Here is a 23726-nt window from a genome sequence, read left to right on the forward strand (position 1 = left end):
TAAGGTCATGCAGGTCATAGCATCTCAATTGGATTCAGGTCAGGACTTTGACTAGGCCACTCCAAAGTCTTCATTTTGTATTTCTTCAGCCATTCAGAGGTGGATTTGCTGGTGTGTTTTGGGTCATTGTCCTGTTGCAGCACCCAAGATCGCTTCAGCTTGAGTTGACGAACAGATGGCCGGACATTCTCCTTCAGGATTTTTGGTAGACAGTAGAATTCATGGTTCCATCTATCACAGCAAGCCTTCCAGGTCCTGAAGCAGCAAAACAACCCCAGACCATCACACTACCACCACCATATTTTACTGTTGGTATGATGTTCTTTTTCTGAAATGCTGTGTTCCTTTTACGCCAGATGTAACGGGACATTTGCCTTCCAAAAAGTTCAACTTTTGTCTCATCAGTCCACAAGGTATTTTCCCAAAAGTCTTGGCAATCATTGAGATGTTTCTTAGCAAAATTGAGACGAGCCCTAATGTTCTTTTTGCTTAACAGTGGTTTGCGTCTTGGAAATCTGCCATGCAGGCCGTTTTTGCCCAGTCTCTTTCTTATGGTGGAGTCGTGAACACTGACCTTAATTGAGGCAAGTGAGGCCTGCAGTTCTTTAGACGTTGTCCTGGGGTCTTTTGTGACCTCTCGGATGAGTCGCCTCTGCGCTCTTGGGGTAATTTTGGTCGGCCGGCCACTCCTGGGAAGGTTCACCACTGTTCCATGTTTTTGCCATTTGTAGATAATGGCTCTCACTGTGGTTCAATGGAGTCCCAAAGCTTTAGAAATGGCTTTATAACCTTTACCAGACTGATAGATCTCAATGACTTCTGTTCTCATTTGTTCCTGAATTTCTTTGGATCTTGGCATGATGTCTAGCTTTTGAGGTGCTTTTGGTCTACTTCTCTGTGTCAGGCAGCTCCTATTGAAGTGATTTCTTGATTGAAACAGGTGTGGCAGTAACCAGGAAATTGAACTCAGGTGTGATACACCACAGGTAGGTGATTTTTGAACAAGGGGGCAATTACTTTTTCACACAGGGCCATGTAGGTTTGGATTTTTTCTCCCTAAATAATAAAAACCATCATTTAAAAACTGCATTTTGTGTTTACTTGTGTTATATTTGACTAATGGTTAAATGTGTTTGATGATCAGAAACATTTTGTGTGACAAACATGCAAAAGAATAAGAAATCAGGAAGGGGGCAAATAGTTTTTCACACCACTGTATATAAAATCTGTGATGGAGTGAAGCCACAAAAGTCGAAGCGCGATATAGCGAGGGGTTACTGTATTCAGACTTATAACATTTAAACTGAAGCACACATTTTAATATTTTAAATATGTGATGCAATTCTTCCTTATTATTATGTCTCTACCTCTCTTGAAGTAAATCCTGATGTTTCTAATGAAAGTCCCCAAATTAGGGGGGCTTACGCTAATTCAGACTTTTTTACACAAATCAAAAGAATACGTCAAAGTGAAAGGAATTACAAACATGAAACACAAACTCATCGCTCTCACAAGGATGGTATTTGGCAGCCATGACAGTCTGGCGTCTCCGTGCTCAGGTCTCTCTCTATCGCCACCTCCCGACCCCATATGACAAACTGCCCGACTCGTCTTGATGTCAAGTCATGCAGGGATTCTTCTCTCTTCTTCTTTGAACTGCTCGAGCTCTGTCAGGTGGCATGGTGCTTGTGAGCTGATGGCATGTGCCAATTACAGTGCATTGCCATACCCTCCACATGGCGAACCACCCGAATTGAGAACCAAGTGCAGCTGTACAACGGGCGACACCCCAGCAGCACAATGAAGAGTGGGAGTCTTTTTTTTTTACAGTGGCTGGAGTGCCAATCCTGCCACCAACCCCCAAGTTATCCCTGCAGGTTGGCAGGTTGGAGGGCTGGATGCAGATTAACGTCCCAGTCGGGACGGAGCAATGGCGGGTTAAGGGCCCTGGCTCTGGGGCCCAGTGGAGTAGAGTCACTTCCGGCCTTTATGGGATTCGAACCGGCAACCTCCCAATTGCTGGCACAGATCCCCAGCCTTGTGGGTGAACAGCCACATGTTCTCAGTCTGGACTCGGCCACTTGAGGACCTTCACACTGCTGTTTGACTTTCAGCTTCGCCTCGCTGCCTTGCTGCTCCTCTCTCAAGGTGCAGGTCACTTGCCGGCTGCATTCAGGTTACCCTCACAAGCCTTCCAGGGGTCTGCCGCACAGAAGCACCCCTCACAGCCCGAGACTTCATGGCGGCTGTGCCGTGTTCAAACACAGTGCTCAGTCTGACGGCCGTAAACCTCTCATCATTCCACCCGCCTTCAGGGTCCACCATGCGCCTTCTGCCGAGACGTCCCATGGCTTTCATTTCTCTCTGCCACATGACTCGCCAGGCACCCTGGCACAGTTTTAAGACTGCACCATCATCTCTCCAGTCTGAGCCACTGTAGCTTGTCACTCCTTCAGACTTCTCAGGGGTCTCATGGTGGTCTCCCCTTCTAGCAGATTTCCAACGGTTTCTTAATGAATGATTTCAATGGAAGCTCAGCGACCCGAGTGACTTCTTGTCTTCTGCCCCTGACTTTCTGTGGAGTTGCTCGCCGTGTTCTTCTGTCTTCACTGTGCAGGTCTGCCCACCATACTGAGTCACCACATGGCAGACCTTCTTCCAGGTACAATCAGCTGATCGCTACTATAAAGTAACGTGGGGGCTTCAAAAATCAGTGATTTATGTTAAACGGGGGCACGAATGCTGTCAGTGATTTTGTGTTGTATGTATGTCACTAATAAGAGACCCCCTTGCAGAGATCTGTTCTCAAGTTGACATGAGGGGTCTTTTTCTGTTGCTTGCTGTCAAAAAGCCAAATCACATCCACTGGGATTCAATGGTGTGAAACAAGAAGGTGTGAAAACATCCCTGGGGGGAATGAAGACATTTTATGGGCACACCAACTCCTGTCCGCTGAAGACCAACGATAAACTGACTTGTTAACGATATTCCAAAATGGCACCATAAGGAACTTTACAACAAATGACTAAAACAAGTACAAGTACAAGGCAGCAACACATCCTGGACAAGGTGCCCATCCACTGCCAGGCACAGCCACCCTCATGTAGCACCAACCTGCCCATGACACAGACACGGGGAGAAGGTGCAGAAACACGCTGAAAGATGGCGGCTGGTGGGGGACTCGGACCCGGAATGTGCTGTGAGATTCGACTCTGGGATGATGAACCAAGAAGCTGGGCACAGCTCCATCGGGCATCAAAATAAGAAGTCTGCTAATAAGTGAGCAATGTGCAGACCACCCGCAGTCTGGCGGTCCGAAAAGGGCAGTCAATACTGCAGGCTTAAAACATGCGAAAGGAATGAGGAACCTGCTGATAAAAGTGGGCCAATTTTATAAAAAAAAAAATCACAATAAATGGCAGCAACAAATACAACAAACACAAAAGAAATAAAATAGACATAAAATTAAAAAAATACGATGACATGACAGTTCTAGGAATGGCTTACCACATCGACCGACACAATCAACACAAAAACATCCGAGCTGAACGAGAACAACAAGAGAGAGTCAGTCAGTCAGTCAGTCAGCACTCTTGCATCATAAAAGTGGCAGAAATGAGACAGCAGAAAACAAAAAGAAAAAAAGAGAAATAAAATCAACAGGAAGCTTAAAATGTGTGTAGCGCCTATCACATCAATCTATCAACTATATAGCGCCTTTCACATCAATCTATCAACTATATAGTGCCTTTCACTCTATCTATTATATAGCGCCTTTCACCTACTTATCTATCTAGCTGTAATATAATGCCTTTCATCCATCCATCCATCTATCTATCATATAGCGCCTTTCACCTATCTATCTCTCTGCTATATAGTGCCTTTTCATAACTATATATTTGTTACACACAAGGTTTTCATGTCTATTCATTTTATACTGACTTTTATCTATGATATCACGCCCTAATTTATAATCTAGTGCCTTTCCTAAATCTCCCTCTATTATATATCATAATACTTCTCACATACTGCACTTCCTATCAATCAATCAGCCAATCTCATGCAGTGCCTTTCATACCTACAGTACCTTTACGCCAACATGAGGGGGCAATGCCAGCTATTAGAGCCAATGGCATGGCTGTTCATTTTGTGTTGAATAAATTATTGCAAAGTCCTATTTTCTTTGTTGTCTTTTTTTTTTTTTTTTAATTATGTCACCTTTATCTGAAGATGCTGTTTAAAAAAGACTAAACCTTCACACGTCCAAACACTTCATGGGGGTCGACTTACTTTTCCGTACCGTCAGAGCAAACAGAGTCTGAGCAGGTCTTAATGACGGCACACGGGCCGCTCAATCAGAATGTCGAGAGCTCAAAGCGGAGCCCCAGAACAACAAAATGACAGCTTTGCTGGCCTGAGCGTGCGGAGGACGTGGACGATGCGGGGGGGCTCTTTATCGGACAAACCTTTCCAGATGAACTGACGGGAATAGAAGCTGGCCTCGCGCATTATGGAGAACAGCTGCGGGTTTCACCGATAACAAATTGCAACTCTTGTATAAAAGTTTCTTCCCGGTGATTTCATGAACTAGAAAACATTACACCACGTCCAGTATTGGTGGAGAGCGGACAAAGCAGGACCCCCCATTACACACACAACATAAACCAACTGAACATCATAACGCGGCAGGACGCTCTGTTGCTGACTTGTGTGACCAGACCACCCACCCACTGGTCACGTTACAAATAAATTACTGACAAACTCAGCTAAGAATGGCGGCATCTCATCATGAAGGAAGGTTTTCAAATGCATTTCATCACTAGCGGTCAATTTCAAGCGTCTTGCCATGCATCCTCAGGACAAGGACATTCTTACTTGTGTTCTTTCTTAGGACAGTTAACGACAATTCAATAGCAGCACAAGGCGCGCATGCACTACAATGAGGACTGTGTGGTATACGACACTGGAAAAGTACAGAGAAGTCCTAATGGTAATAAAAGTTAAATATGGCACGGCACCAGCATACTGGGAGAGAACATCAGATGTCCTCTCCATCCGCCCCACCTCAGGAGCTCCCTACTGCAGACACGTTCCACAGACGCAATCCGACCACTACGGAGACCCCTCCACCCCCTTGATTGCTGTGACCAATCGGGATTTCACAGCAATCAAGAGGGAAGCAGCGCAAAGTGTGGCACAGTGGCACGGCACACCATGGAGGCTGCAGTAAGACGGGGGGTTTTGGAGTTACCCGTTATGGTATCAGTGCTGCGGTCTGAAAGCCGATATCAAAAAAGAAGTCAAAATTTCAGTGACGATCCAACATTAATTAACAATATTAATAATAATAACAACAATTCTTTACATTCATATTGCACTTCACGCATTACTCAAAGCACTTCAGTGAGTGCGGAGCCACTTCAACCACCACTCACGTGCAGTACCCACCTGGATAATGCAATGCCAGCCATTTTTGCGCCCGTACACTCACCACACATTAGCCATTAGGTGGTGAAGTGGTGAGAGGTAATGAGCCAGTTAGAGACAGGGGATGATTAGGGGTCCAGAATGACAAGGCCGTGGTGGGCAGTTGAGCCAGGATATCGGGACACACCCTCCTCTTTACACAGGATGCCCAGGAAGCTTTAAAGACCTCAGAGAGTCGGGACTCTGGTTTTACATCTCATCCGAAGGACGACATTATTATTATTTTTTTTTTTCAGCATTGTGTCCCTTATTGGGGTCCACATTCAGCCCACGGGGTAAGTGCCCCCTTGCTGGCCTCACCAACTCCTCTTCCAGCAGCAAACCCCAAGCATTTTCAAGATGGTCTCCCATCCAAGTACTGGCTGGGCCTGAATGTGCTGAGCTTCAGGGAGATGACGTCTTCTGAAGTGCAGGTGGCATGGCAACATAGGAAGAGGTTATTCATCTTCATCTCCATCTTCGTCATGAACCTTATTAGACAAGCAGGGACGAGAACAGGCCACTCAGTCCAACTGTCAACTGACTTTCAAAGGTCTTGGACGTCCTGCTCTCCACCGCACTACTTACTTTGTAACGTCTACCAGTACATAATCAGTCCTTTATGTTTCCAAACAAGTTCCACGTGTTCCCGTTCTAACGCCATTTTAAACACTTCAGTCGTGGTCCTCTCTTAATCTCCGCTTTGCTCAAACTGAAAAGGCTCAGCTCCTCGAGGGTCTCCTCCTAGCTCAGACCGCGCAAGTCATCTCTCTGTGGAGTGGCACAGTAAAGGGTCTGAAAACATTTTTGATTGTCAAGAAATCTGCAAAACCTTGTGAAAACATGTTGTCACTTTGTCATTATGGGTCACATAATGGGCACATTTATTCATTGACCCTCCTAGGTGTTTATAACCCTGCGTGTGACTCGGGCTGGGAATTCTGTGCAATTACGGTTAACCACACGTCTGGCAAGGGGTGACGTGTGATGACCCAACTTTACATTTTAAGACCAGAGGCCTCTCGGGGACAGCACTTGGCTGCCATCGAGTGGATGAAATAACATCACGCTGTGAAAAAAATCACAAATAGTCCTCTGTGTTTCGGCTCTCTAAGGGAACTCATCAATATTCATGAGTGGGGCGGAGCCTCCAACTAAAAACAGAAAGGCAGTAAAGGCAGTTTTAGAACAAACTGGAGCTGAACCCCTGCTAAAATCTAACAATAGTGACGACGATGTGAATTGGCCATCAAACGTTGACACGGAAAGCGAAACTGATGTGTGATGTGGCATCATACGACTGAACCAGTGTGGTAGTGTAATCCTTACACTGGCTCCCAGTTAAGTTTAGGGCAGATTACAAAATCCTCCTTTTAACATATAAAGCATTAAATGGCTGAGGTCCGGCTTACTTGTCTGAACTTATCATGACTTACAAACCTGAGCGCACATTAAGATCTCAAGATGCCGGTCTGCTTACGAATACAAGGGTTAATAAAATAACAGTGGGAGGTCGAGCTCTTAGTTACAGGACCCCCTAAACTGTGGAGTGGTCTGCCTGCTACTATAAGAGATGCCCCTTCGGTCTCAGGCTCAAGACTCACGACTTCAGTTTAGCACACCCTGACTAGAGCTGCTGATTTACTGTGCAGACTGCGTCTCTGTTGTCAGTCATTAGCACTAAAACATCAGTAACAGGATAGTTAGAATTTGTTACTAACCCTCACCTATTCTGTTTCTCTTCTCGGTACCCAAAGGTGGCACTTGGTGCCACGGCCCACCTGCCTAAGGTAAAGTCGTCCCTGATGAAGGATCGCAGGAATCGTGGGGTACAGGGGTCCTTTCATCTGATTGGCTGGCCCAGCGCTATTTCAGATGTGGAATGTCCAAAAGGGGGAGGCAGCTTGATGAATGAGGCCTCCAGGACTCTGAACAAATCCAAATCATATTATGGGATATCACCTACTGTTAAATTCTGCTGCGTACTTCTAAAATGTTTATTTTTATATTGTATTGAGGATTTGTTCTGTTCTGTGTGTTGTGTTGTATTGTATTGAGACCCCCCCTCCCTTCTTTTTGACACCCACTGCATGCCCAGCCTACCTGGTAAGGGGGGTCTCTCTCTGAACTGCCTTTCCTGAGGTTTCTCCCGAGTCAAGGCTGGGGGGCTGTCAAGAGGCAGGGCCTGTTAAAGCCCATTGCGGCACTTCTTGTGTGATTTTGGGCTCTATTGTATTGTATGTCTGGGGGATTCAGGCACGTGAACCTTCAACGTGGTGCGTCAGGAGCTGCGTGATAAAAAGGGCAAAATAACTGTGGTTGTGTATAAGGACAAGTAGGATGTTCACAATGCGACAACTGTCGATGTCTGTATTTTTGGGAATGTGGAAGTCACCAAGCCCTGCGCTGTGGGATCCCTGAATAACACTAAGGCTGTGTGTCGCTTTTGTGGATCAGGCGCTGACATTCAACCCTCTCATGTGCGAGTGACGGGAAAAAAAATATAAGAAGTGTGTGCAAAGACTCACGCATGTACTGTCCCGATTGTGACATCTGCCTGTGCGCACTGCTGACATTGATGTCTCAAAATGTATCATGCCAAGGACGCGTCCTACATCGAGAGGTCACTCGACAGGCCTTTCCAGCTCTATTTACGTCGACTGTTTGGTATCTACACGCTTCTGTTATACGTTATGTTTGAAAAAATGTCAGCGTTTTTTGGCTCTTTTTCCCTGAGGTTAACATTCGAACGATCTGGACGAGAACAGGCCATTCAGCCCCACAGAGCTTGCCAGTCCTATCTGCTCAATTCTTGATGCTTAGGGGGTGACAGTGAAATCTACACCATAATAAAGTGGGCATCATTTCACAACTGTTGAGGCCCTGAGGTTGTTGGTCCTACCAGTGACGGTTTGATCCCCTCGGCCTGATCTTTGTCTCTCCACAATTTGGTCTGCAGATCCTTGGACTCCATGACTTGGCATGAGATGGGAACTGTGGGACTTTCTGTATGCAGGTCCATGGGTGCCTTTCCAGTCCAGTCAGTTCAATTAGGCACAAGTCAAGTTCTGGACACATCTAAGGAGACATTTGGAGGGGCACAGCAAAGGTTCTGGATACTTCTAGGAATGAGAGATTCCAGTTTTTCATTTTTAATAAATTTGCTAAGCCTTCTGAAAACATCTTTTTGTGATTCTGGGTTGCTGAGTGAAGACTGATCGCAAATCGACCCAATTAAATAATTAAGCCTACAACACAATAAAGTGAAGGGGTCTCCGTCCTCCACTCTCCTATCCCGATATGCTCGTCACTCAGCTACTTCATGAGCCTCGTCTCCCCATTACTCTCATTGCATTCCTTCATTTACTGTCACTTCATGTGTTTATGCGACCTCACTGCACTCCTCCTGGCAGCGCTACGCCTAAAGCTTCTGTGGGTGGAAGGATCTTAAGTTGTGCTTCTCTACTGCCGCCTTATCAAACGTCCATTATCTGTGAATCACAAGCTCTATTACTTCCCTCTCATTGCGGCTGCAACAAGAGGGTGGAGGGCCAACAGTCAGAGAAAGGCCAACTGCATCAGATAAGCTGCGACTGTCATGTGGGGTTCTGCGTATGGTGTATTTGCAGAGCCCCCCCCCCAAAAGCTGAGGAATCCGCCTTTGAACGCGACGCGTCAGGCCTTACGGATGAAGACCGGCAGCTTTTCGTGTCGACGTTCCCTTGGCAGTCTTGGCTATCGACATGACACCTGCTTGACCCCATTTCAACTGTACGGTCGAGAACTTCCATTTACTACTCCGCTTGTCTTTATTCATCTTTGATTCTTGTACTTTTAGCAATGTATCTTCTCTATTTTGATGTGTTCTTTTGAGTGCTTTATAAAGCGTTCTGTTGTAACCTGAGACAGAGACAGGCAGGACGTGATGACATGAAGGGCCAACCAAACTAGGAAGTGAATGTAACGATCACTTATAATGAACTAAAAAACTTTTATAACTGAACAAATCCGTATTTTTAATTTAACCAGTTCATCTGCTTATTATGACAAATGCGCTTTGAGATTTTTAAGATAAGGAAGGCAGACGTTTCGAGGTGAGGTAAAGGGTGTGCACGACTGAAGACTGAAAGAGTTGTGGGAATCGGCAACAAACTAGCAAGACATGCAGTTGAAGCAAAAACCTTCACAACCTTTAACTTCCTTGGCGTTAAGCCCAAGCATCTCTCTGGCCCGAGCACCCCTGGGGTCAACCTTTGTTGTTCACATATACAATGTAAAGGCCGAATAAGAGTCATGACGGTAGCGTGGAGAAAATGACATCATGCTGAGAGAAAAAAAAAAAAAAAGAAAAATGAATGAATATTTCTAAACGTTTCTCCACTCTACGGCAACTCATCAATATTCATGAGCAGGGCGGAGCTTTCAAACAACACACACAATAACCTGTATAAGAAATGCTGTAAGGGCAGTTTTAGATCAAACTGATATCAAACCTTTAGTTGATTCAGGCAACAGTGCAGACAACGTGACTTGGTCATCAGGCCTGGGCAGGGAGAGTGAAATGGAAGCATACGGCCGTGTGTGACCGGACCGCCATGATAAGGCTGGTGAAGTCCGTTACGTTACCGTTCACCGTGATGCAAAAAGATGCGAGTCAAAATGGAAAAATAATTGCGATCAAGTGGAAGGACAAGAAAGACGTTAGCCCCCTAAGCTCTGTCCACAATGCGGCAACTGGCCATGTTCATGTCAGGGGAAATGTGGACGTCACTAAGCCTTGAGCTGCGGTCGCCTACAATAACACAAGGGGTGCGTCCATCGTGTGGATCAGGCACTGACATTCTACCATCTAGTGCACATAAAACGAAAAAATATTATAAATGTGCAAGTGTGTCCTGATTATGACATCGCACTGAGCGGTGGTGACTGTTTCTAAACATGTCACACAACGGACGTGGTCACCAGACAGTCCTTTCCTCTACTGTATTTATGGTGACGTCTTAGGATTTACAAGCTTCTGTTTCACGTAACGGCATTTTGTCTTGCTCTCTAGGGGTAAACATGACACTAAGTCGGCCTGATTGAGTCCAACCACAGCCTTCTCAGAGCAGCTGCTAAACGAAATGCCACACGTAGGCTTTATGTTTAGCTATGATAAGCGATCTACGGAAATGAATTCAAATACAATGTGATTTTGGATTGCTTTTTAAACTAACACGAAAATTGCATGGCATAGTGAAAAACAATCAATCGCTCAGATGATATGTTTTTAATTACGACACGATAAAGATGTGGAAAAATTAACTGCACTACACGCCTATGCACTGCAATGCAGAGGAGTTAATATGGCAGACTGCATTTAACTTGAGGATGAATAATCTTCTGTACGCGGTCCATAAACACGACATGCCCAGTGATTACCAGTCGTGTAAAATAACACGGACCAGCCAGCAAGTCTGACATACCCGGTGACTACAAGTCACGTATGGTGACATCGGCTTTAGCTCAGGTTAGGGAAGTTGTCTTGCAGTAAAGAATGTACGAGTAACACGGCCTTATTCAGATACAAGAAATGAAAGCACGAGAAGACACCTGGCAGCCACGGTTATAATCAGGAGTCACGTCCACAGAAGAATATTCAACGTCAATAGCACTAAATAACAAGTCAGGAATGCTACAATGACTGGAATTCAAAATGTGTGCACATCTGCGGATAAAAGAGTTGTGAAATCTGTCATTCCTGACCCCTGGGAATCGTAACCCGCAGCCCGATGGCAATAAACGAAACTCAGGAAATTGAGGAAGTTCCATTGTTCTAGTGTACCATTTGGTTTACTTGGGAATATTTCCCATATTGCAAATTAAGTTTTCTTTTTTTTTTGGAGTTCTCGTAGTAGTCACATGTGCAGAGGACGGTGAAACTCTTACATACGTGTCCTAAAACAACATACAACATGGAGAGGCTCTCGGGTGCCGTAATAACAAAAATTGGATTGGAAAGCAGAGTGGAGGCTGTTATAGGGGTGCCAATGCCATGCTGATGCCCATGGCTTTGGAATGGGGTGTTGAATAAGGGCTCCACAATCATCTGGCCATACAGTGTGGCCTGTTTTCACGATCCCCATGAGGCTTCCATCAAATGGGCGATGATAAGATTCTACACTCAGTCCAAATTTGGGTCGTCGGAGGACAGAGGCTATCCCAGCATCCCCGGGCCCGGAACTTACAGTCATAAACGGCATCAGACAGACCCCATAGTGTAGCAGGGGCTCTAGTCAGGGTGGAACAGGCAGGCAGAGGGCATGGACAGGGTCCTGCAATACAATTTGATACGCCAAGGTTTCACATTTCACAGTTACAGCTTAGGTTTCCTATGTGCGATTTGTTTCAATGGCTCAGTGCTATGCCAATGATACACACCTGTACCTGTCGGCCACCCCAGAGGGTCACACAATCTGCACCTGGGTGAAGGAGCGCCACCTCCAGCTCAGTCTGGCAAACACGGTCCTCCTTGTGATCCCGGCTGGCCCGCCTGTTCCCCACAAGTCAGTGCATGACCCCTGGGTGGTGATCGATGACCAGATGTCCTTGACTGACCGTGTTGCTGATGTTGTCTTACAGATGCCGTCAGCACCGGGGGGACTCCCCAGGTCAGTCCTGGAGTTGCCAGTATGGCTGCGGGCGTTCACTCCAAGCAATTTATAAAGTTTAGAGTCGCCCTCTTGTCTCATCGTTTAGCCGGCCTTTTCACTTGCTATAGTGTGACATTTGCATTTTGAAGAAACTCTGCGTCTTGTGATTTCTTTGTCAAAGTTTTAAACACTGAAATTTCTTTCCTTCACCATTTTTATTTCACTTTGCTCCATAAATTGCATCCAAATCCTGACAATTAGGAATGAGCAGCACAGACACGGGTGCACACATGACACCAAATGTTAAAGCAGAGCCGCCATCAGTGTGCTGAGCTGCCACATAATCCAACACTGGGCCCCCTCAGAGTAATCTGATTGGTCAGTGAGACACAGGAGGAGGAGTAAAGGGTCACAGAAACTCGAAAACAGCGACAGAGTCTGACAAGAAGACTTATGGGAAAGTGAAGAGACGTTCACTCACACACACAGACACGTGAATACAGAGGAGCGGTGCTGAAGGGACGTGCACTGGCTTTCAGCAGGCCAGTTAATAAAAAAAGACGTAACTCGGTGGTCCTCGGGTTCAGCCCTGCGGACCACCTTAACTGCAGGTGCTCATCCCAACCCCCTCCTGCTGCCTTTATTAAACAGATTCCACTAAACATTTGCTGGGAATGCAGCAGGCGTCTGCGTGTCGGACATTCATCGTTGTTGATCTTTTTCTTGCCTTTTAGGATTTTGCTCTTTTTTATGTTTGGGTCATGTAAGCTTTTTCTTATGAATTCAACTTCAATTTATTGTCCCATGAGAGCAGTTTGGTTGGTCGGTAGGTTTTACAGAAGAGACCACAACATAACATTAAAAACACAACATCAAACCATTAAACTGAGTACAAATAAATAAAATGTTACAGAGAGAACAGAAAAAACAGACACACGCAATAACCCGAGCGATATTTAGACATGGCGGACAGCTGATGAGGACGCGGCTCTTCACCTCAGGATCTGAGGTTAAAACTGAACGGATTTAGAGGAGACACAGCAGATGAACGCGTTGCTTTTTATCCTTGGGACTTGGTTTGTAACACATGATGAAGCCAAGTGACGATGACATCCTCAGTCCCCCAATAGACTGACAGGCAAACTGAAACAGATCTAACAAAGTCTGATCTTTCTCTTTTTTCAAATGATTTCATAACCAAAGAGCCTCTGCACTCAGTCACAATTCAGGGAGTGGATGTCAAGGTGGTCCACACAAATGACAAGTTCAGCTAGTCTCGAAACACAGAGGAGCTACAGAAGAAATGGCAGAGCAGGCTCTTCTTCCTGAGGAGATGGCACTCCTTTAGTGTGGATGGCGACATCCTTCATATCTTCTACACCTCTGCGATGGCCACTGTGGTGTGCTGGGCTGGTGATGTCCCTTCAAGGGGACCACCAAATCAACAAGCTAATTAAAGGGGCAGGCTCAGTTATGGGACAAACTCTGGGACCCATGGAGGTAGTGGTGGAGCAGGGAATGAAACACTGAGTGCCATTATGAACAACGCTGCACATCCTCTCTCTGTGACACACAACACCACCGAGGACTTTCAGACAACGAATCATTCAGCAGACGTGGGTCAAGAAACACGACCGTAGTGGAGGGCTTTGCCCTTCATACCAACACCAATATGCCTGCACAATAAGCTAAATATTCCCCTGGGGACAAACCAATCAATCATTTGTTTATTCTATCTATCAATTATATGGTGCATTTCATTTCTATCTATCTATCATATAGTGCATTTTACTCTCTCTTTCTATCAAACATTCTTTCTATCATACATACTATCTTTCATTTCTTTCTTTTATATATTCCCTTTAACTCCATCCATCATATAGTGCCTTTCTCTCTTTATCATCTTATATGTCTACCTATTATCTGCCTTTCACTCCATCTATCTATCTACAGTCATATGAAAAAGTTTGGGAACCCCTCTCAGCCTGCATAATAATTGACTCTCCTTTCAACAATAAAGATAACAGTGGTATGACTTTCATTTCCTAGGAACATCTGAGTACTGCGGTGTTTTCCGAAGAAAGATTTTTAGTGACACAATATTTGGTTGTATGAAATTAAATCAAATGTGAAAAACTGGCTGTGTACTTGTGCTGATTTGAATGCCTGTCACTGCTCAATGCTGACTACTTGGTATGATGAACTCGTTAAGCCTTGAACTTCATAGACAGGAGTGTCCAACCATGAGTGGTCAAAGGTATTTAAGGTGGTCAGTCGCAAGTTGTGCTTCCTTCCCTTTGACTCTCCTCTGAAGAGTGACAGACAGCATGGGATCCTCAAAGCAACTCTCAGAAGATCTGAAAACAAAGATTGTTGAGTCTCCTGGTTTAGGGGAAGGCTACAAAAAGCCATCTCAGAGGTTTAAACTGTCAGTTTCAACTGTGAGGAATGGAATCAGGAAATGGAAGGCCACAGGCACAGTTGCTGTTAAACCAACCCAGCAGGTCTGGCAGGCCAAGAAAATTTCAGGAGCGGCATATGCAGAGGCAGGATTGTGAGAATGGAGACAGACAACCACAGATCACCACCAAAGACCTCAAGAACATCTCGCTGCAGATGGTGTATCTGGACATCGTTCTACAATTCAGAACATCTGTATGGCAGGGTGATGAGAAAGAAGCCCTTTCTGCACTCACGTCACAAACAGAGTCGCTTGTTGTATCAAATGCTCATTTAGACGAGACAGAGTCATTAAGAACAAAGTGCTTTGGACTGATGAGACACAAATGGAGTTATTTGGTCAGAACAAAAAGCGCTTTGCATGGCGGAAGAAGAACACCGCATTCCAAGAAAAACACCTGCTACCTCCTGTCAGATTTGGTGGAGGTCCCATCATGCTGTGGGACTGTGTGGCCAGTTCAGGGACTGGGGCCCTTGTTAAAGTCGAGGGTCGGATGAATTCAACCCAATATCAACAAATTCTTCAGGATAATGTTCAAGCATCAGTCACAAAGTTGAAGTTACTTAAGCACGGGTTGGATATTCAAACAAGACAATAACACAAAACACAGTTGGAAATCTACAAAGGCATTCATGCAGAGGGAGAAGTCCAATGTTCTGGAATGGCCGTCACAGTCCCTGACTTGAATATCATCGGAAATCTATGGGATGATTTGAAGCAGGCTGTCCATCAAATTGAACTGAACTGGAGAGATTTTGTATGAAGAATGGACAGAAATGCCAACATCCAGAATCCAGACGCTCATCACAGGCTACAGGAGGCATCTAAAGGCTGTTAGATTTGCAAAAGGAGAAGTATTGATGTCATATCTCTGTTGGGGTGCCCACATTTATGCACCTGTCTAATTTTGTGATGATGCATATTACATATTTTCTGTTAATCCAATAAACTTAATGTCACAGCTGAAATCTTACTATTTCCATAAGGCATGTCAGATATTAAAAGGAAGTTACTACTTTGAAAGCTCAGCCAATACGAAACAAAAATCCAAAGAGTTAAGAGGGGTTCCCAAACTTTTTCATATGACTGTATGTATCATATAGTGCTTTTCTCTCTATATCTCTATCACCTTACATGTCTACCTATTATGTAGTGCCTTTCACTCTATCTATCTACTATATATATATATATATATATCTCTCTCTCTCTGTCTCTATCGATCTATTATAAAGTGCCTTTCGCTCTCTCTCTCTATCTATCTATCAAGTGACTTCCATCCATCCATCCATCCAGGGATGTCAGAGCCAGTGGCCTGAAGTCATTTAAGCTTCCAGGGGTTGTGTTTGTATCTCCCACTGGAAATTCTGTCGCCTGCTCCCACAGCTTTGGGACCTTCTGCTGCTCTGCATGAGATTTCCAGAGCTGACCACTAAGATGGTGTGGGCCAGGACTTTTATTTGTTTTTTAAATCTCTACGCTCCTCACTAATCTTCAGTATATGGATACAACAGGAAAGGGGTGAATTCACGCGAATATCAAGGTAAACGAAAGTCAACATTTACAGATAATGGCAAAACAAATGCCCATATTTTTAAATGTAAAGTAAGCGAAGAAAAAGACTAATTAAACAGTTAGATCATTAAGTGGTGAGACTCAGCCAGATTGGAATGAAAAGCCAAAGCCACAGTGGCACCCCAGGACTGAACCCTGGAAGCCCTCCCTCCTCTGCACAACGTATGCAGCACAAGTGGTGGTCCCTGCTCTGGTCTTGTCACGTCACGTCTGGACTCCCTGCTGTCACGAGTACCGGCAGGTGTCAAATATGCGGCGGCACGTCTAGTATTCAACCAGCCAAGGTGGGCACATGTCACTCGCTCTCTTCAGACCCCTACACAGCCTCCCTGTAGCTGAGCGTAGCTACCGTGTCAGCACCTGTAGATATGGAGACCCTTGGGAGGTCCTCTGTGTCTCCTCGACCACTCAGGTCTGCTGATGCCACCCCTGCATGGCAGCAAATCTCAATCGAGTCTCTTTTCATGTGGAGCTCCTGACTGATGGAGCGAGCTGCCCACCTCCATTTGGAATTCGGACCCCCTCAGTGAGTTTAAGAACTCTTGTTTCGTTCACTTCTGTATAATTGATGACGGCTTTGGTAGGTTCTTGCAACAAGCAGACATTTTGTTCTGTGCCTTTCACTTGTGGTGATCGATTCTGTCACCTTGTCCCCAAACAGTCCCCCCCGGACTGGTATTTACTTGATGATGGTGATCTCGCTTGTAAGCTGCGCTGGATAAAAGCATCTGCTAAGAGGTAAAATATTACTTGCTGGCATGATGCACTGTACATGCTTTTGAAAAATAAGATTTATAGAATTTTGTAAGCCGCCTCCATTTGCATCAAATATGCTTTACAACACTTCTCCTCCTACCTGGGGGCTGATTGCCAACTCCACACACCTGGAAACATGTCACTTATGGAAATTGTACTGCATTGTACTGGGTGAGGGGCTCTAATCAGGACGAGAACGCAGGCAGAAAACAGAAGGCGTGGGGCAAGAAGAGGGTCAATCAATACCTCGGACTGGCGTACATTGGTAATGGTGACTGGTACAATGCCAGTTATTAGGTGTGCTGCAGCCACAGGGGCAGGACATTAGAAAAGGAGGTGAATCTCAGGACCCAGCTGATCTGAGGACTAGAGGGAGCATGGCAGGGGGGGCGTGCTGTCCACAGGAAGGCAGAGGGGAGCAGGGGCACCAGGGCCCACTAGGTGGCGCTCCGGCCTGGTTACTCTGAAGCACAGGGAAGCCCAGCGGTCACCTCTGAGGTGATTCTTCAGCATGACAGGTAGTGACCTAGGGATGGCGTTTAAAGAGTCTGGAGGAGTGTGAATGGACCACTGTGCAAATGGATTGGTTAGGGGGGGCCACACACGTTTCTGCGGAAAGGACATTTAGACATCAAACAGGATAAAAGCATAATGGCATCGATAACAAGAATCATTTTTTGAGCTCAAATCCTTATAATCAAATGTAGTTTCCTTTTGTTCAGAGCTCCTCAACACCTTTCTACAAACTGAACACTCCACGTAATGTTGAAATAATACTTCAAGGTACCCACTGCAATTTATTTGAATAGCTTACTAAACAGAATCGTTACGTTTTCACAAATCTCAAATACTTGAATTTGTGAGACCCCTGATGCTGTCTTAACGGTCAGGAAACAGGAGTGTCACAGCACAATGGCCTTGTGATGACAGATTACTGTCTGAGAGACGCGTCCAAAGGTGTGACTTCATCTGGCACACTGCCTAGAACGTGTGCCCACCCAGTGGCGCCAAATACGAGGAGTGGCAGCTAACTGCATCGACGTCTTCACACTGGTAACCACTAGTTTGTGTGGCTCATGTCATCTTCTCAACGTTCAGATTCTCAAATAAGAATGCAGTGCCTTTTGATCACTGTTGTAAATGGAGATGGCATTGGACTGAGGTCCCTGGGTAGGATGGAGGGAGTGCCCGTTTCCAGACGAAGCTATAAAATGGATGGGTTGGGGGAAAATGTCATCGATTGTACAGTCCCCTGATGGACCAGGTGGCAGCACTCTTGGGCTGGTCTACCCATGCATACGCCACCCTATGTTGGGAATTGTAGTCCCGTTGGGCAATCCTGCTGGGTGCCATGGGTGCCACCAGCAGGAACTGTCCCCACTTTGAGAGGCTTCTGCCTGACCCAGAAGAACTCCCACAGTTCAATATTGTAACACGGAAAGTGCTCCGGCATAAAAAGGGGCCATCTCACCTCCACAGGGGAGCTGGGAGGACGTGGATGACGCTTGTTGGAATGTGTGGGAGGAGAATAATTGACGTCACTTCTGTTTAACGTGTGTTAGAAGATTTGTGGAGAAGCCTGAAAAAGGTATTTGTGAACATTAAACTATTGTCATTTGAACCCGCCACTGTGTCGGTGAAGCTGTGCCTGGGGTGCTGTTACACCTCACTAGTGGTCAGACATTAAGATCTTCAAATTAAAACACCAGGGGCTGGTCGAGCGTCTACTGCCGTCACAGGGGCCCATTGCTGTGAAATGATCTTCATTTTTATATAAGAGCTGACCCTTCGGACTTAAGATAAGGACCCTCGGCATACCCTGACTAAAGCTGCTGAGTAGCTGTACATACTGAAGTTAGTAATTTGTACAAAAATATAATTAATATGATATTTATAAACCATTATGAACCCTCCTCTGGTCTGTTTCTCTTCTCGGTACCTGGATGTGACAGTTGGCGTTACTGCTCTACTGCCAGGCTACTCTCCTGCATATGGAAAAAAACATCTCAGATAAAGGAGTGTTGGAATCACCAGATGGAAACCAAGGACCGAAACCCACGTATTCCAACTACATTATGAATGTTACTGTCGACTAAAATGATGTCACACCTGCATGTCAGAGGGTCACCTCCCAAGTTCTTCACAGGTCGGTGCTGCCACCCCAAGCCAAGAGGGGGCAATGCCTCAGCTAACTACCTTGTCTTCGCTTTATTCCGCAGCACAGAAAGACCGCCCAGTGAGGGCAACAAACTCCGCCCCTTCTGGTTCCTGGGTTATAAATTCGAGATCGCCCAGAGGAAGGATGTCACTTAAGGCTTAAGCGACCAAGGAGCGGAGCGCCACATGCTCACCGAAGTGAGCCATGCACCGTGAAGCTCTGAATACCCAGTTGCTGAGGGACCACCTTATTTTGTTTGATATTGTTGTTAAATGTCATCACACATTATTTTATTTGTACATTTTGACAAGTAAACAGGGACAGCTGGCTTGGCACCCCGAAGTGCTGCAGTTGTACCAGCTTGTTATTCCTTGGATGACCACAATTAGAAATACAAACAATTTTGAAAGAACATCCTTAAACCCTATCCATGCAATTCAGGGTCACAGGGCGGTGGAGTTAAATGACGGATAGGAGACCATTCTGGCAGGAATTGCCCGTCCGTCAAAAGACCCACAGGGCAACTTTGTAGTCTTCATTTAACTCAAGACGTGCACTTCTGGGACCTCCGACCTCTGATGTTGAACTCCAAAGCCTTAACCGCTGTGCCACACTGCCTTGCTGGTTTCCTCCAATAACTAAAAGTGAAGAAAGTGAAGGGGGTCTGAACATGATCTGAGCCCACCGTGCAGTATGGTGGTATTTTAGTTAAAGAACTCCATTGTCCACACGACATTAAACTTGAGCCTGAACTGGACCATCGGGTTACTGGATGGTTGGATGGAGCAAACAGACTTTCAGGACTTTCCTCTGATGTGTAGCCAATCAATCAGTTTTAATTGACCCTCAAAGGTCCCACTGCCACAAGTACAAATTTCACAGAAACAAGATAAAAACTTAAGTCAGCCGAGCAAAATAAAAGCTATCAAGGGGCACAGCGGTCTGCCATCCGAACGCGGCACACACAGCAGAACAGCTCACATGGCTGCAATTATTCCATAGAAAGGGGGATTCCAGCACCGCAGCCAACTTTAGGTCACTCCAACCCACAGACAGAAAAAGTTCATCCCGCTTGGTTGGGCAAGCATCTAGTCACAACAAAGAGGCCTGAAATAGACCGTAGGAAATGTGTGGTTACCGGGGGGATTTTTGGTAGAAAATAAACTTCATGACACCATCCCTGATCGGGACGTGCTGACAGACTGTTTTCAATGTGCACAAGTCGGAGCAGATTCTTCACAACCACACATGAGATCATCACTCCAGTGCCAGATTCCAGTTACAGCTGCGGAGTGATGCCCCCTTTCACAAAGTGCCCCAAATGGGAGACTGGTGGCTGCCTGATGACCACAAGACCTTTGATTGTTTTTGAAGCCGATGTCATTCTGCGTCGTTGTGACAATGAAGAAGCCCCTCAGGACCCTTGTAGAAAGAAGGCAAGGCTAGGGTGGCATTCCAGCCGAGAATCAGAGGGGGATGACAAACTCCACGCCTCCATGATGAGCTGACTGCACAAGTTCACATTTACTAAAAGTATCGTGGGCTCCTTTTTAAATTGTGGCCTGTAAAACATCCTAAAGACGAGCCTGCTGTCCTACCCCGACCCTATACATTGAAATAAAAAATAGTAAAAGGGGCCCTGATGTTAATTAATCCCCTCAGAGTATAATATTGTATTAAAATCCCTAATCTTAAAAAATTAAAACTGGAGCCCTGATGTTAAGTCAGCTGATATCAATCACCCTATGGAAGTCCCATATTAATACAGTGGTGTGAAAAACTATTTGCCCCCTTCCTGATTTCTTATTCTTTTGCATGTTTGTCACACAAAATGTTTCTGATCATCAAACACATTTAACCATTAGTCAAATATAACACAAGTAAACACAAAATGCAGTTTTTAAATGATGGTTTTTATTATTTAGGGAGAAAAAATCCAAACCTACATGGCCCTGTGTGAAAAAGTAATTGCCCCCTTGTTCAAAAATCACCTAACTGTGGTGTATCACACCTGAGTTCAATTTCCTGATTACTGCCACACCTGTTTCAATTAAGAAATCACTTCAATAGGAGCTGCCTGACACAGAGAAGTAGACCAAAAGCACCTCAAAAGCTAGACATCATGCCAAGATCCAAAGAAATTCAGGAACAAATGAGAACAGAAGTAATTGAGATCTATCAGTCTGGTAAAGGTTATAAAGCCATTTCTAAAGCTTTGGGACTCCAGCGAACCACAGTGAGAGCCATTATCCACAAATGGCAAAAACATGGAACAGTGGTGAACCTTCCCAGGAGTGGCCGGCCGACCAAAATGACCCCAAGAGCAGACTCATCCGAGAGGTCACAAAGACCCCAGGACAACGTCTAAAGAACTGCAGGCCTCACTTGCCTCAATTAAGGTCAGTGTTCACGACTCCACCATAAGAAAGAGACTGGGCAAAAACGGCCTGCATGGCAGATTTCCAAGACGCAAACCACTGTTAAGCAAAAGAACATTAGGGCTCGTCTCAATTTTGCTAAGAAACATCTCAATGATTGCCAAGACATTTGGGAAAATACCTTGTGGACTGATGAGACAAAAGTTGAACTTTTTGAAGGCAAATGTCCCGTTACATCTGGCGTAAAAGGAACACAGCATTTCAGAAAAGAACATCATACCAACAGTAAAATATGGTGGTGGTAGTGTGATGGTCTGGGGTTGTTTTGCTGCTTCAGGACCTGGAAGGCTTGCTGTGATAGATGGAACCATGAATTCTACTGTCTACCAAAAATCCTGAAGGAGAATGTCCGCCATCTGTTCGTCAACTCAAGCTGAAGCGATCTTGGGTGCTGCAACAGGACAATGACCCAAAACACACCAGCAAATCCACCTCTGAATGGCTGAAGAAAAACAAAATGAAGACTTTGGAGTGGCCTAGTCAAAGTCCTGACCTGAATCCAATTGAGATGCTATGGCATGACCTTAAAAAGGCGTTCATGCTAGAAAACCCTCAAATAAAGCTGAATTACAACAATTCTACAAAGATGAGTGGGCCAAAATTCCTCTAGAGCCTGTAAAAGACTCATTGCAAGTTATCGCAAACGCTTGATTGCAGTTATTGCTGCTAAGGGTGGCCCAACCAGTTATTAGGTTCAGGGGCAATTACTTTTCACACAGGGCCATGTAGGTTTGGATTTTTTTCTCCCTAAATAATAAAACCATCATTTAAAACTGCATTTTGTGTTTACTTGTGTTATATTTGACTAATGGTTACATGTGTTTGATGATCAGAAACATTTTGTGTGACAAACATGCAAAAGAATAAGAAATCAGGAAGGGGGCAAATAGTTTTTCACACCACTGTATATCCATCCATCCATTTTCTAACCCGCTGAATCCGAATACAGGGTCACGGGGGTCTGCTGGAGCCAATCCCAGCCAACACAGGGCACAAGGCAGGAACCAATCCTGGGCAGGGTGCCAACCCACCGCAGGACACACACCCACACACCAAGCACACACTAGGGCCAATTTAGAATCGCCAATCCACCTAACCTGCATGTCTTTGGATCGTGGGAGGAAACCGAGCGCCGGAGGAAACCCACGCAGACACGGGGAGAACATGCAAACTCCACGCAGGGAGGACCGGGACTCCTAACTGCAAAGCAGCAGCGCTACCACTGCGCCAACGTGCCGCCCACCACTGTATATGCATTATTTTATTTTAATTTACTTTTGGTATAGTGGTTCTAAAAAAATGTTTTTATATATTTATACACCTTATTAAAATTAATTGTTTAAAATAATATACAGTGGATATCCATGGGGGACTCCTGGTATTTATAAATTATTAATAGGATTAATTTTAAGGTAATAAAATTATAGATATGAATAATCATTTTAGCACTATAGATAAGGATTATAACTTTTATTAGAGATCTCATTAAGATTGCTTTACATTAAATTTAATACACAACCCTCTGGGGTTCAATCTCCCCTAACCTAACCCACCACGGCCCTTACTCCTCGTCACTGTGTTATACGCACCGCACTTTCGCTTGACCGTCATTGGTTGGCAGCCTGTGTACGCCCCGTTGTTTGATTTAGTTGGGGTGTGGTGGCAACGCCGTGCCAGATGGTGGGGGCTGACACAGGCAGAGATCACCGCGAGGCGCACCGATCCTAGTGTTCAGAGGTGGGCTCCGTGTGGCAGGCTAAAGGGCTTCTCCATTTATCAAACACTGCAAGGAGCTCACCTCTGAGCTGCAGACTGCGAGTTCTTGACTCCCTGCCCGACTGTTTACCGCAGAGCAAATCTCTGAACTACAAAGTAAGCTAAATGGAGAGGCCACGCAGAACTCTGCCAGTGCACACTGTGAGCGGTGCGCCTCCTGGTGACGTCAGCCCCCATCATCAGACGCACCGTGGCAGGAGACATGGTGCCCACGGGAGTAAACTGAGACTAACACGACTCGCTAGATTTACATAAATGAAGTCGGCGAGTGAAAATCACATAGTGGGACGGGGTCTTCACCGAGGTAACGCTCATCCAAGCTGTACGAAATGACATTATGTTGGATTACTTTTCCTTTATTGAGAACTTAAGAAATGTGACAAACGAGAGGAGAACATTCAGACCATCAGGCTTGTTTGACTGTTGACACACCAGGCACCACATTTTGACGCTGATCGGTCATTTGG

At 45.4% G+C, this 23726-nt stretch overlaps 1 protein-coding gene across 1 annotated transcript in view; it reads right to left on the reverse strand.

The window, feature by feature from the left end:
- Nucleotides 1-23726, reverse strand: part of babam2 (BRISC and BRCA1 A complex member 2) — a 306288-nt gene that overhangs the window by 136467 nt on the left and 146095 nt on the right. The window lies entirely within an intron of this gene.

Source organism: Polypterus senegalus, chromosome 3 (genome assembly GCF_016835505.1).
Source record: "Polypterus senegalus isolate Bchr_013 chromosome 3, ASM1683550v1, whole genome shotgun sequence".
NCBI classification, from domain to species: domain Eukaryota; kingdom Metazoa; phylum Chordata; class Cladistia; order Polypteriformes; family Polypteridae; genus Polypterus; species Polypterus senegalus.